At 40.4% G+C, this 15,963-nt stretch overlaps 1 long non-coding RNA gene across 1 annotated transcript in view; it reads left to right on the plus strand.

Annotated features, from left to right (window-relative positions):
• Positions 1 to 775: 775 nt before the first annotated feature.
• The window catches only part of LOC103692377 (uncharacterized), an 83,119-nt gene continuing 67,931 nt past the window's right edge, over positions 776 to 15,963 (plus strand). Inside the window, exon 1 of the long non-coding RNA XR_015620945.1 lies at positions 776 to 877. This is a non-coding gene — a long non-coding RNA (uncharacterized LOC103692377). The remainder of the gene's footprint in view (positions 878 to 15,963) is intronic.

Consider the following 15,963-nt stretch of genomic DNA (forward strand, 5'->3'; position numbering starts at 1 on the left):
TGCAACATACAGGACCATGGGAAAAATTTAGCTACAGACTTTCCATGGGACATTGTGCACGAGAAATTGTAGGTTTTGTGAAATGTGGAACAGGTGACCTTCTTGCAATATATTACTCTGATAGGTGAGGAGATTTTCGTATTCTTTTTCAGTGTGAAATGCATTCTGATGTTCCCAGGCCTTGCTAAAGTCCTAGCATCAGAGCTGGATTTAAAGGGTGGTGGCGGGGAGCAGAACTGCTTGATTCTAGATTTAAAAGCCCAGGCAATGAGGATTCTTGACATGGAAAGGAAAGAAGACAGCAAATGGTCCCCAAATGTCTTGGACCATCTAAGTTTCTTGAATAATAATAATAATTATTATTCTTAAATAATAATGAATAATAATTTATTAATAATAATAACAGTAGGCAAGAGGAACAACTCACAACACAAAATGAGAGTGAATTCACTATGCATCTCTTAGGATGAAACTCAGAAAAATGGCCTGATGAGAGAAGCAAAGAATCTAGATCCATCTTGTCCTTAGTCTCAGAATGAACCTTTGACAGGGATACATGTAGAACATTCCTAACTACAGCTAGACTGGCGGAGACAATAGCTAGCTTTCCTCTTCTTTCCTGTGGAGAACAATGACACATGAAGTAGTGGCTCTTCCTGTTTTCAGAGATGTTCCTGCTGGTTGGGGAGATGATGTCCACAGGTGTACCAAACTTTCCAGTCCCTAAGCATTCTATTCTGGACTTCACTTACTGATGATTTCCTTTGTGTATCAGAGTTTCCCTTCACCAATGGTGCTGAGACCAGTGGAAAAGGAATTTTTTCCAGAGACTATCTGCATCAAGTAATCCAATATGAGCAGCTGGAATTTCCTTTTGGTAAGTAAGAATAGTGCTCTTACATTCTCTTTAAAAAATCATTTTTAAAATAATTTATTTAATGTTTATGGATGCTTTGCCTCCATGTACATATATGTATCATATGCATGTCTAGGGTCCTTGGAAGCCACAAGAGGGCATCAATCAGAAAAGGGCATTGGATACTGTAGGACTAGAACTACAGATGGCTTTTGAGCCATGGTGTGGGGTTGCTGGGAATTGAACCTGGGTCCTTTGAAAGATTAGCCACAGCTCTTAATCACTGAACCATTTTTCCAGCTTCATTCTTTAAGTCTTCAAAGACCCAGGAAGCTTTAAGTAGAATCTTGAGTATCTCAGAACTCTTAACAACCTCCCAGCAGATATTCTTTATATGCATGAGTGATTGAGAGTGATAAGTCTTGAGGTGCTACTTGGATATGGTTCATAGTTCTTTTAAAAAGCATCCAATTTAATAGAGAATTATTGATTACTTATGTTTTTTTTTCAGGGATAACAAAAATAATTCCATTTCCTTCTATTGGTTCCTGTTGGTCAGAAGTGGTACAGGGAGAGTTGATAGCAGTTAGAATTTATGAGTCATGAGATATGAGAAGGGTAATTTTGTCTGAGTTCCAACTTAGTGGACAGGTGCCCCCTAAGGCATCAATGTTTTGAGTTCTATGAACATTTATTGGAGTCATACAGGTATCATACCCCAAGTACATGTAATGAAATCAAATTATACAGATTGACAAATGAGCTATTTTGCTATGAAGGAGTTTATTACCATAGAAATAGTGAATGCAAAAGCAATGTGATAGGTGCTGTAGCAAAAATAATTGATAGAGGCAGAGAGGAGCATAGAGCAGCAGAGAATTTAATTTTTTTCTTTGCTTAAATGGCTTACTATCTGGAAGCTCACTATATTAGGTGAGAATGTGGGAAGAGGGTATGTTCAAACACTTTCTTTATATTCACTGAGCATATTTTAGCTGACCCAGGAATCACAGACTTGGAATATTGAAAGAAATAGGGTCTCTCAATCATAGAACTTTCAGACTCAGAAGTGACATGACAGAAGCATGTGAAATACAGAAGCATGCACGTGTGCGTATGCATGCAAACACACACACACAGGCACAAACCACACACACACACACACACACACACACACACACACACACACACACAGGCCCATACACATAGATACATAAGCATACATATAGTTGCAGAATGATGAATGTGATTCGAGGAGTGCTGCTATTTGAATGTAGAATATCCCATATGGGATCATGTGTTTGAATACTTTCTTTGTCCCCAGTTGGTGCTGGGCCTTGTGGTAGGGCCCAGTTGGAGGGTGATGGGCCGTGAAGTCTTTTGCCTGGTTCCACTTTCTGTGTGCTCTCTGCTTTTTGACTGCACACACACTATGGTCAGCAACATCTTTCTCCTCCTGACATGCCTTCTCTGCCATGATGGGCTGCATCATAGAACTGTGAGCCACAATAAACCCTTTTTGAGGTTGCTTTTGGTTAAACATTAGGTCTTAGCCATGAGGACAGTACCTAAGAGAAAAAGCCAAGACAGCGTGGTGAATACTCCATGTTAATTCTCAGGATCTGGTTTTAGTTATTCCAATCAACTCTAAGAAGTGAGGGTTTTAATCTACAGTTTGCTGAGGAGTTAACTGAGAATCCCTACTATGAGTTGTCTTTTCAGTGTTATACAACAGGGAGAGTGGTAGATTGGGGATTAGAACCCAGGATTGTCCAAAGCCAAGTCTATACCCTCATGCTCAATAAATCTGTGTACTGAATTTCATGGTGTACAGCTCTCCTCTAACCCCCATGCAGGGAAAGCTCAAAATACTGGACACATACGATTTAAAACATGATTTTTATCCACCCAATATGTGTCATTTATTCAGGGGTTAATTTGGTGCAATCTCATGTTGATTCATAAGTGTGGGTTAATCCTGTCTAGATGAGAGCTTAGAAACCCTGATTTGCATACTCAAGCCCATTCACTTCAGTTGAAGATGACATTAAATGCAAAAGTCCTTGATAAAACACTTAGTTGAATAAACTTTGCTATTTCTATAGCATTGGTTATAGGCACCAAAGTGAAAGACTAAGAGAATCCAGTGGCTCAGAATTCTGCCACTTAAATCATGAAGATCAGGTTTTATGTTTATTTATATTTTATTTATCTTGTTTATTTGTGATGTGCTGTTTGTGTTGTGGTGTGTGTGTGTGTGTGTGTGTGTGTGTGTGTGTGTGTGTGTTGCATGAACATACATGCATGTACAGAGGTCAGAGGGGGATAGTGGATGGCCAGTTCTGTTACCTCTCTACCTTATTCTCTTGAATCAGGTTCTCATTGAACCTGGAGCTCTGTTGGTGGCTAGCAAGACCATCCCTGACCCTCACCACACTGGTGTTGCAGGTACTTCTAGCCATGCCCAACACTTTGTGTAGATACCTGGGGATTTGAAATCAGGTCTTCATACATGCAGAACAAACTGTCTTACTTGAAAAACTATCTCCAGTGATCCAAGTCAAATCTCAGGGACTTATCAGCTATATGTCCTGGACAAGAATGTCCTCCAGCTGAGCCCTGGTCTTCATTTATAAAGTGGAGATAAGTGTGCAGTCCCTCCTTCTGTGAGCTTAGGACAGGATGTACAGAGGAGCTCTGTCCTCATTCCTTCTGGGTTTGTTCTTTTTTAACAATGCCATTTGACCCTCAAATCAAAGTCACTCAGCTAGGTTTATTGAGATAGGGTCTTGCTATATGCATTATAGACTAGCTAGGAACTTGCTATGTAAAGCAGGCTGACCTCAAACATTTTGGCACTCTTTTGTCTCAGTTTGCCCAGGGCTGAGGTTCTAGGAACTGCCTTGTCTGCCTCACCCCTGCTTAGTTTGTTTTTACTTCATGTCTAAAACAGTATAGGGGATTGTAGACTGTAGTCTACTGTGTCCTCAAGTTTTCCCTTGATCTTTAATAGGAAGGTGTTCTAATTTGTTCCACCCTGGGGATTCTTAACTGGCTACGATTTTTTATCTCCCTCACAAGGAGAATTCAGAGTTAACTGGAAATGTTTTAAGCTGTAACAGGTAGGAGTGAGCAGAGGTGCCAATACCAATTAGACAGATTGATCAGAGTTGCTGTCGTCTACCCACAATTGACAGAACAGGCTCACTTGGCCAGCAGAAAAAAATATCCTTAGTGCAAGATCTTGCAACCCTAGCTTATACTCTCTGTCACGACATACATGTGCACTCGCATGTACAACATTCATGTGTGGATGCACACCAGCATGAATGACCCACATATCCACATGCCAGGCACACTTTTAGTTCTCTGCTTCCACAAAAGGAGCAGTGTACAGAGATTAGAGCATGACTGAGCGCCAGGATGATGTCATGCTGGGGAGACCCACGCCTGCTGTGGCGAGACATTCTCTGTGCAAAGATCCTCACCATTTCCGTGCAGACCTCTCACCTCACCACCACCGCCTCCTCATATCCTGCTCAGGACCCTCCTGGGAAGCCAGGGAAACCTTGTTGCAGATGGAGTTTCACTTAGTCACTCTCCCTACAGCCAGATCTGGTTACATGGCCAAGGGCTCTGGTGCTGAGCGACTAAAGTTGACTGGTGTGATCTGGGTTGGCTTTTTACCTTCCAGATGTGGATTGGCAACTGGGCAAGGCTTGTTTGTAGTTTTCTATCCTAAGGTAAGAAGAGGTTGAGAAATGAACAAAGCAAAAAGGACGCCGGGACTCTGTGTTGAGAGCAGAGTCATGAGTTCATGCTTCGTTCTTATCCCTAGAGGTAATATGTATTCAGCAACTTTTTAAAAGAAATATACAAATGATAGGAATCTCCACGGAGTTTTATGGCATGTGTGTCTTAGTCAATGCTATTTGCTGCAAGAGAATGCCAGGGAATTGGTAGCTTTTGCAAAAGAGTGATTTACTTTTGAAACTTTTGGAGGTTACAGAGTTCAAATTCTAAACACTGAGAGAGGGTCTGATGAGGACTCCCGTTCCTGGTTCACACACAGTCATCTCTTCATTTGCTTTCACAGTGGCCAAAGAAGCCAATAAGCTCCTTGAGGCTTTAATGACAAGGTTCCTAATCCCATTTACAAGAGATCTGTCCTCACAACCTAAGCACCACTTGCATGCCCCACATTCTGATAGCACACTGGAGATGATGTAGAAGGGGACAACAGAAATGTACAGACTAACATTGGATCTTACAATTTTTTAAGAGATTTATTTATTTATTTATTTATTTATTTATTGAATACACTGTTGCTGTCTTTGGACACACCAGAAGAGGCCATCAGATCTCATTACAGACGGTTGTGAGCTACTGTGTGGTTGATGGGATTTGAACTCAGGACCTCTGAGAGTGCAGTCAGTGCTCTTTTTTTTATTTTTTATTTATTTATTTATTTTTTTTATTAACTTGAGTATTTCTTATATACATTTCGAGTGTTATTCCCTTTCCCGGTTTCCGGGCAAACATCCCCCTCCCCCCTCCCCTTCCTTATGGGTGTTCCCCTCCCAACCCTCCCCCCATTGCCGCCCTCCCCCCATAGACTAGTTCACTGGGGGTTCAGTCTTAGCAGGACCCAGGGCTTCCCCTTCCACTGGTGCTCTTACTAGGATATGCATTGCTACCTATGAGGTCAGAGTCCAGGGTCAGTCCATGTATAGTCTTTAGGTAGTGGCTTAGTCCCTGGAAGCTCTGGTTGCTTGGCATTGTTGTACATATGGGGTCTCGAGCCCCTTCAAGCTCTTCCAGTTCTTTCTCTGATTCCTTCAATGGGGTCCTATTCTCAGTTCAGTGGTTTGCTGCTGGCATTCGCCTCTGTATTTGCTGTATTCTGGCTGTGTCTCTCAGGAGAGATCTATATCCGGCTCCTGTCGGTCTGCACTTCTTTGCTTCATCCATCTTGTCTAATTGGGTGGCTGTATATGTATGGGCCACATGTGGGACAGGCTCTGAATGGGTGTTCCTTCAGTCTCTGTTTTAATCTTTGCCTCTCTCTTCCCTGCCAAGGGTATTCTTGTTCCCCTTTTAAAGAAGGAGTGAAGCATTCACATTTTGATCATCCGTCTTGAGTTTCATTTGTTCTAGGCATCTAGGGTAATTCAAGCATTTGGGCTAATAGCCACTTATCAATGAGTGCATACCATGTGTGTCTTTCTGTGATTGGGTTAGCTCACTCAGGATGATATTTTCCAGTTCCAACCATTTGCCTATGAATTTCATAAAGTCGTTGTTTGATAGCTGAGTAATATTCCATTGTGTAGATGGACCACATTTTCTGTATCCATTCCTCTGTTGAAGGGCATCTGGGTTCTTTCCAGCTTCTGGCTATTATAAATAAGGCTGCGATGAACATGGTGGAGCACGTGTCTTTTTTATATGTTGGGGCATCTTTTGGGTATATGCCCAAGAGAGGTATAGCTGGGTCCTCAGGCAGTTCAATGTCCAATTTTCTGAGGAACCTCCAGACTGATTTCCAGAATGGTTGTACCAGTCTGCAATCCCACCAACAATGGAGGAATGTTCCTCTTTCTCCGCAGAGGCTGTCACTTTCTGTTTCTGGTTATAAAGCTACCGGGACCTACACCAGTAGTAGCTACTCTTCAGAATCTTGGTTAAGCATGTAAGACAGAATAGGTCTCTAACAATCCAGGAGAAGTCCTAGAGCCTAGGGAGATAAGTGGTAGGAGTCATTCAAACTGACCCCCAATCTGTGACAAGGATTAGCTGGTCTACCTCTATGGACATTGCAGAAATGCTCAAAGCAAAGCAGTTTGGATAGGGTGCTCTGGAGGGCAGTCTAGAGTGTGCAAAGATGGGCAGGTGTGGGACAGAATCAGGAGTTCTCTTCAGAACTCAGGGGACATAGGAGCCTATAAGATTTCATAAAGAGTAATTTGCGTTTATGTGGCATTTTGAACCTTCTCCAAATAACAATGTCATTTTGGGACATTTTTTCGGAGAGCATTGTTTTGTGTAACTGCCCACAGTTGGGCCCGATGAGAAATTGTTACTCTCGTAGTGATTTTGGCATCATAAGTGACATCTTTTGCCAGTATGTGAAGGGATTCCACTAACTTCTGTTTCTCAAAGTTGTACTCCACATACACTCTCTGCTACCAATTCTAATCTTCAGTCACTATGATAAATGCCAAATGGGCACTGAAAACTTCTCTGCCATTCTCTCACTTGCTAAGGACTCTCCGATACAGTTATGTCTTTCCTTCTTCTATCCCCAAGGAGACTGATGGCTGCCTCTAATTTGCAGAGAAGTTTAGATTGTGGCATTGTCGTTCTTTGAAGGCTTGGTACCCTCTAGCTATAGGTTTCTGTGGAAGAGAGCAAACAAGGAAGGGAAAAGGACGCAGTGGGTACTAGAGCGGCAGTTGCTCCTCTGTAATCTCTTTTTGGCTAGGAAGCAGAGCCACATGGAAGAGATTTGATAATGTTAACAAATGACACAATAGCAGTGAGCGGAGCCAGGAAGTGATTCTTTCCACACTCCAGTGATGCGCCATAGTAGCCTACCATTCCGGGAAGAACGCCTTCTCACGCTGTCTAAAGTGCAACCTCACCTTCCGGTACACAGCCCAAGCATCACCTGCCCTTTAAATCATTCCTCAATCTTCAACTCCAAATGCTTTATTTGTAGTTTTTTTTTAACTTGAGTATTTCTTATATACATTTTGAGTGTTATTCCCTTTCCCGCTTTCCGGGCAAACATCCCCCTAATCCCTCCCCCTCCCCTTCTTTATGGTTGTTCCCCTCCCCACCCTCCCCCCATTGCCGTCCTCCCCAACAATCATGTTCACTGGGGGTTCAGCCTTAGCAGGACCCAGGGCTTCCCCTTCCACTGGTGCTCTTACTAGGATATTCATTGCTACCTATGAGGTCAGAGTCCAGGGTCAGTCCATGTATAGTCTTTAGGTAGTGGCTTAGTCCCTGGAAGCTCTGGTTGCTTGGCATTGTTGTACATATGGGGTCTCGAGCCCCTTCAAGCTCTTCCAGTTCTTTCTCTGATTCCTTCAATGGGGTCCTATTCTCAGTTCAGTGGTTTGCTGCTGGCATTCGCCTCTGTATTTGCTTTATTCTGGCTGTGTCTCTCAGGAGCGATCTACATCCGGTTCCTGTCAGCCTGTACTTCTTTGCTTCTTTGCTTCATCCTTTATTTGTAGTTCTACTCCTTGATTTCCCCACTTTGCCTGGATCCTATATAATAGCTTCCATATGCATCCTCTCATGTGCTTATAAAAACGAGGAGAAAAACGTTTATTACAAGCTTTTATGTGTCAGGTACTAAGATAATTGTTTTATATGTTGGATTTCACAGAATCTTCTTTAAAAGACTAGAACAGATGTTAATGACTCCATATTAAAAATGAGTCAATGGCAGACTGTAGATTTTAGGCACCTGGAGTACTAAAAATGTATGTCTTTATCTAGTCTCGAGTTCTACCACCTTCTCAGTTACAGTAGGAATAGTAACTTTCACTGAAATCTTCGACTTCCTTTTTTCTGACTCAAGTAGTACAATTTCCATCCAAGTTTTATAATAGAAAAATGTACTAGAAAAATTTAGCAATGGTGTATTTTAGGAATCAGAGATTTAAATATATCGGGGTTTTCCTCTAAGCATGTACCCCAAAATAAGAAATGTGTATTGTTCTGTGAATTAGTGTGATAGAATTTTGCTGATGTTATAAAACGTTCCAGGATTGCATTTGCCAAACCTTGCTTCTAAGCAGCTTTCTGTCATTGTGTGGGCACATCTTGGGCATCTAGGCTATTCCATCTTCTGCCTTCATCCTCTCCTCTCTTAGCTTTTTGTCTTCCACCATTTTTTGTCTTCAGAGATATTCAGCAATCTATCTGGAATGTTTCAGGAAATGATCAAAGAAAAAAAGGATCACTTAGGAAGCTGGGCAACCCTCTGTTGTATTCTCCAGAAAAAAAGAGATCAACATATATATATATATTATGTGGAAGAGATCAGAATACAGCATCAGGTGCCAGTCTCCTAGAGCACCTTCTACCATTTTTTTAAATTCAGAAATAGGATCTCTCTCTGGATTCTTCTCACCAAGATGGTTAAGCTGACTTCTCCAGGGGTCACTGTCTCCACCATTTCCATCTCTAAGCACAGGCTACAATAACTCATCACTTTCTCATGAAGACTATGGAGATCAATTTCAATCCTTTCTGCTTACTTGCATGCTTTATTTGAAAAACTAAGTAAAAAGAAAAATAAGAATATTATGTCCATAAGGTATGGCGCTAACATAGTTCATTTTCATATTTGATGTTCTTTCACTGATTGCTTTGTTGCATTCCTTTGAAACAAAACATGTTTATAAGTCAATATCAATGCATCTCTAATGGTCTGTAAGTATTACATTCAAATATAAAATAATTTCTTCTAGACTGAGTCATCACAAGAATTACTAGTTGTACCCAATTGGCTAATCTACTGTGCATTTATTAAATTTTGGTAAATATGCAATGAAACATAAATTTATTTTGGTAATGCTTCTCTGAATGAACTGTTTGGATTTTTAAGTGTAGTCAATAAACTAGAATTGGGATATAATGCCTGTAATTATTTTATGGTAATTGAATTCTAGTCCTACTTTCTGGTTTTTGTTTGGAAGCACTGAAAAATAAAATCTATCCACAAAAATAAGTCAATGGGAAAGAAGAGTCTTTGTTATAACAAGTTATAATTTGTCATGTGCCGAAAATCAGAAGGGATAGATTATTACAAAAACCATCTTCTGTTCATTTAAAAAATGAAGTGGGATGTTATATTTTCGGAATTAACTACCAAGAAAAAAGTTTTATGTCAATTTCCATTTTAAAATGTTTTAAATCTATACATATTTAAACACGTTGATGAGGTCTGGGACAATAACTTGGTATGTGTACATTTGCGATAATTAAGTTATGGTAAGCTGATATTTCTATCTCAAATAGTTCTCATTTCTCTGAATTGAGAACCTTCAGAGACTTAGTGGGTACCCGAATGCAGTTACATAGGAAGTTTCTGTAGCACACAGTCTGGCTATCCTCTACAGTTGTTATGTATTTCACAACACATCCTATTAATGTCTCCATTGATATTTAACTAGTTTTCAGATCATTTTCATTGTAACAAAAGCTTGGTAGTCATCTGACTTGCAAAATAATCTGTTCCCTGGTCATATAACATTCATTCTCTTTCTCAAAAATTTAACAGAAGTTTAAGTTCTATCTTTGTTTGATTTTTTTTTACCCCAAGGCAACTCAAGATAAATGAGAGATTTGGCTTTGTTTTGTCACGAGAGAAAAGCATTTATGAAAATGTGTTCTAGCCTTAGAGAGTGTAAATGTAAATGAAGAAAATTCCCATAAAATTTTTCTCTCGACTGGGCCCATATTTGAGAGTACTTTCAATACAGAATCATACTTTGAAATTTTCTATGATTAAATTACTTCTCCCAGATAGACAATCTGCAGATAGATCTGTGAGTAGCTAGAAGCCATGTTCAAATGGACTTATGTAGACCAGTCTCTAAACTTCAGAAGCAGGATACTACAGTCTGTATTTTAATGATCTAGATGGTCTTTATAAATAAGCTACAATTCAGTTGAATTCTTGGAATACTACGAAATAAACTTCAGATCTTACCTAATCTAGAGAATGAAATTAAGGGTTGCTTTTTATGTCAACTTGAATTGTTAGTGACAGGTTAGAGTACCATGCCATGAAGGACTCAGACAACTCATCTTAGACTGTTTGGAAATGTGGTGATTAATTAGTTATGCCTATTACGGGAAACTGAAAGGAATGGGCCTCAGTGCTCTGCATTTGTTATCCCTAAGCTGTCTGAAGGACACATAGTTCTTATCATCTAGACTGCCGAGGAAACATTCCCAGTGTGAGCAGAAAGCTTGACCACAATTCTACAGCTAACTAGTGGCAGGATGGGTAGAATTACTTTTCTTTTGTCCTTCAACATTTGGTATTCATTTTGAACTTGCTAGTAATATTTGAAAATGGAAAATTTGGGGATGTTTTAGATAGAGTTAGGAAGGAACAAATGTTTTATTTTATTTTATTTTATTGTGAAAGTATGAACTGCTATTTCTTTTGGGGCATATCAACTTTCTTTGCATTTGTTCTCTGTGCCATTTGATGAAGGGAGGAAATGGGTCATCCATTTTATAAAACCAGTGAAAAATGGATAATGCTGAGCATGCCCATCAAATAAAGGTCCGGAAAAACCACAAGTCACATAAGCAACTCTGTACACATCTGTCTATTGCTTCTACTCCACTCTAGGTTAGGAACACAGATTGAGAGAGAAGAGCGGATGGGGGCTTATGAGCTCCAGGCTTCTGTATTTACCATTCAGCCTTTGAATCTTGCAAATCTATGGGGGCCTATGTCATACTCTTGTCATTTCATTATCACCAAACTTTGGGATTGGCATAGGAGTACACAGGTATAAGCAGAGGACAGTAGGCCATGCATACAAATAGAATGCCACACTTTTCCTATATAAGTGGATTTCTCCATGTATAGGAAATAACATTTCTCTCCCTTTTCTTTTTGTCTTTTTATATACATCTGCTTCAAAATTTAATTTATAACATGTAATGTTCAGCCATTCTAGACCTATACTATCATAAATGACACTGTAATAAATGTCTCTCCTGAACATTCATCCTTGTGCATTTCTGAGAACTTTTCTGGAGGATAAATTCCTAGAAGAGGGCTAGTTACAACAAAAGAACCATGCATATTCAGTTTCCTTAAATTCTGCCAGCTGGGTCCCTGAAGAGGTCATACCAATTTATACTCCCAACTGTGATATATGGGAATGCCTGCTTTCCCACATCTGGACAACACTGGGTACTTTCAGTACCATATTAATGAATGAAAAGTTTGCATACTTTGAATTGGACTTAGACTTGAAGTCTCCTTATTGGCTCTCTCAATATGGGTCTCCAGAAAGCACTGTATCTGGGGAACAGACTCCACTCAAGGCTGAATGCTCTCACTACAGTGGGAACAGGAGTATTTCTTCAGTTTGTGCCCTACTTGGCATATGCCCCTGACAGACACAGTCACTGTAGGGAGCCAGTTTCTCCGACTATAAGAATAGTAGATTGGAAGCAAATTGATCTTTTCACAGCTGGCCATTCTCCTCTCTTCCTCAGCTTGGACCAAGCTCAGAACAAGGTCAGCAATGTACTTCTGCAACAAAGATTGCATTGTTGATGTTTGCCCTCTTTGGGGAAGAAGTCTTATTCCCCAAGAATTGCCTCTGTCATTTCAACTGTGACAAGCCTGGAGACAGTGTAGCTATTCTTTTCCAAGGGTCTCCAAAGCAACACCCACTTTTGTCTATCCTGTCTGATAAACATATACTGTTGTTATGCTATCCACAGTGTCATTTAAAGTTTGTTAGATGACTCAATTTAACAGAGTACAACTCCTATTCTTTTTTACTGGAGGCCCATGCTCAGTAGGTAGGAGATCTGCTGGGGTAAAATGTGAAAAACAGGGGACAGAAGCTTGGGCAGCTGTTTAGCATTACTATGTATAATTACTGTCCATCCCATTACTCAATTCATTTCTTTACAACACTTGCTTCACCAGAAAGTTCTGTTTGCTTATTGATCAATTGCTTCTCTCTTCTAGATGACAAAGGCTCCACAATACAGTGATATTTATTTCATGATGTATCATTTGTCTTTAGAATATCTCCTGGGATCCCTTCTTGACCTTTTGGCTAAGATCAAGTGTGGAGTATCTCCTGGTACTTTGGATGGGTTTGGTGTGCATTGTAGAATGAATGAAGTTAATGAGCACCGCCTGTCTTAGGCAATTTCGAGCATGCATACTCGATGCATAATCTGCAAGAAATATTATATTCATCTATGGATAAGGACATTGAGAGTCACAGAGCAAGCAGTACTTCTAGACCCACTCATCTGACAATTGGTTGATCTGAGACTTTCATTTTGGCTTGGTGGATCCCAAACTTATCTCCTAAAGGAGCAGAATTCTTGATTATTCAAAGTCTAAAATATTGGGACATTTTCCAAGCATGAAGACTGATCATTGACATGTCAAGGTAAACATGATACAACCAACAGATGTATACATTCTGTCCCTAGTCCAAATAAACAAGCCTCCAAATGACTAGCATGTATAACTTTTTATCTATCTGCTTAGAGTCAGTATGGCTAAGATTTATATATTTGTCCACATTTGGGGCTCTTTGAATAGAGTTACAAGTAAAAATCAAAGAGAACTTTAATTTTATACCATGAGAAAGTAAGATTGGGGACTAAAATTTAACATGGTTATGTTGTGTCTACAGATTATTTTACTTGAATAATTTTACTTAGTTCTTAAGACAGTTGTTTTTTTTCTTGTCCTTTTAAATTTGAAGTAAGAATTTTGGAGCTCAGCTTGGTTACTCCACACATTAGGTTGCACCAGCATTTGACTCTATGTCAATATTACTGAAGAACTTCTCATTTTTCCTACCCCAATGCATATGTTGGTAGGAGTGTGGTCTCAGTGACCTCATATCATCACAGACATAGAGTGTGCTGCACCATGACTGAGAGACAGCCTCCCTGACAGCCTAGACCATTGGCAGTGACCTCAAGAACTGCTTGGGGTTTGGCATCAGGCCTGATATGAGTCTATCCTTTAGTTGTTTCTTTCTATTGTTGGCCAACCCCCCAGGAAGGCTTGCCTCTTCTTTGCAATTCAACTGAAATGAGAAGTTACCACAAGGATTCTGGAAGCCAACACTCCATGCTGGGATTTTTTTTTTTTTTACTGAGAACTGGCGGCATAGTAATGTTCTGAGTCAGTCCTTCCAGGTCCCAACTCAAAAGAATTGCAAACACTGGCTCCCCTGGGCATTGAGCTGCTGGTTATGATGAAATATTAGCACAGAAGAGCTTTCTTTTTCTATTTTGGGTTTCTAATCAGGACAGTATGGTTACAGGATGATTTATGCATTTTGAGAATTTTAAAATGTTTCATTGCTCTTCCTTCCCTAAGCATTTCTCTTATCATTTGGACTCAGCTTGACACCTCTCTGGAATCTGCTTGTTCCTCTGTCATCAGTGGAACACCAAACACGTGTCTTGAATCTGAAATCAGAAAACTGAAAATTCTTTGGATGACCTTTTCTTCAGTTCCCACTCCACTCTTTGTCCCTGTATTTTCTCCTCTGATATTTTGTTCTCCATTCTTAGAAAGAAGGAATGAAGCATCCACATTTTGGTCTCTCTTCTTCTTGAGCTTCATATGATCTGTGAATTTTTTCTTAGGTATTCCAAGCTTTTGGGCTAATATCCACTCCTCCGTTGGGGACCCAGTTCTCAGTCCAATGGTTGGCTGTGAGCATAATATGCCTCTGTATTTGTCATGCTCTGGCAGAGCTTCTCAGGAGACAGCTATGTGAGGCTCCTGTTAGCATGCACCTTTTGGCATCCCCAATAATGGATGGGTTTGGTGACTGCATGTGGGATGGATCCTCATGTGTGGCAGTCTCTGGATGGCTTTTCCTTCAGTCTCTGCTCTATACTTTGTCTCCATTTTTCCTCCTGTGACTATTTTGTTTCCCCTTCTGAGAAGTACTGAAGCATTCACACTTTTGTATTTCTTCCTCTTGAGCTTCATGTGGTCTGTAATCATACCTTGGATATTCTGAGCTTTTGAGCTAGTATCTACTTCTCAGTGAGCGCATACCATGTATGTTCTTTTGTGACTGGGTCACCTCATTTTGGATGATATTTTCTAGTTCCATCCATTTGCCTAAGAACTTCATGTAGTCATTTTTTAATAGCTGAGTAGTATTCCATTGTGTAGATGTACCACATTTTCTGTATCCATTCCTCTGTGGAAGGACATCTGGGTTCTTTCCAGCTTCTGACTATTATAAATAAGGCTGCTATGAACATAGTGGAGCATGTGTCCTTGCTGTATGTTGGAGCATCTTTTGGGTATATGCCCAGGAGTAGTATAGTTGGGTCCTCAGGCAGTGGAATGTCCAATTTCTGAGGAAACTTCAGACTAATTTCCAGAGTGGTTATACCAGTTTGCAATCCCACCAACAATGGAGGAGTGTTCCTCGTTCTTCACATCCTTGCCAGCATCAGTTGTCACCTGAGTTTTTGATCTTAGCCACTCTGACTGGTGTGAAGTAGAATCTCAGGGTTGTTTTGATTTGCATTTTCCTGATGACTAAGGATGTCATTTTATAACATAAATAAATAAATAAATACATAAAAAAGAAAACTGAAAATTTGAAGATATTGGTTCTAGAAAGATCCCAAACAGATTGCCATTTGGGCAAAAAAGAGGTGGCATTTGTGGTCTATGGGGATGAAAATATCTTCTGTAATTGTAGCTACCCCTACAGCCCTAATTCCTAGAAAACGAAAAAGTGAGAAAGCAAGGGAAAGGATTTCCCCAAAGGTATTGGGTAAATAATATGCATGCCCTCATTTAGCAGATGCTTGCTAAATATTTTCTCTGTGTTGGACATGGTGATGGATGTGAGGAAGGTACTGGAAGGTCCCATAAACCCCATTCTCAGAGAGCTCCTGGGTCACTGCACTGCTTGGCTGAGGCACGTCTTTCAGACCTCTCTGTCAGATGACTGTGCTCCCCTCTTGGGGTAGCATCATTGTGTTCTTTCTTCCAATTACTGATGTTCGTCTCATTCTGTGATCTCCTGGGCCTCTGCCTGTGTACTTCTCCCAGGATTAACTATGTTCTTCTTTACACTTCCACCCAAACAACTTCCAACTCTTTCTCTATCCAGCCATTCCATGCTTCCAGCCCAAACAGGACATACAATCACCAAGACATCTTCCTCCCATGCAGTGTCTGTGTGTGTGTGTGTGTGTGTGTGTGTGTGTGTGTGTGTGTGTGTGTGTGTTAGGGCTATGTGACTGAAAGTGCCCTTGGGTGATTAAAGCACTAGACTACCTGAAGCAGCTAGAGTTATGAGTGCTTGTGATCG

Source organism: Rattus norvegicus, chromosome 5 (assembly GCF_021556685.1).
Source record: "Rattus norvegicus strain SHRSP/BbbUtx chromosome 5, alternate assembly SHRSP_T2T, whole genome shotgun sequence".
Lineage (NCBI taxonomy): Eukaryota > Metazoa > Chordata > Mammalia > Rodentia > Muridae > Rattus > Rattus norvegicus.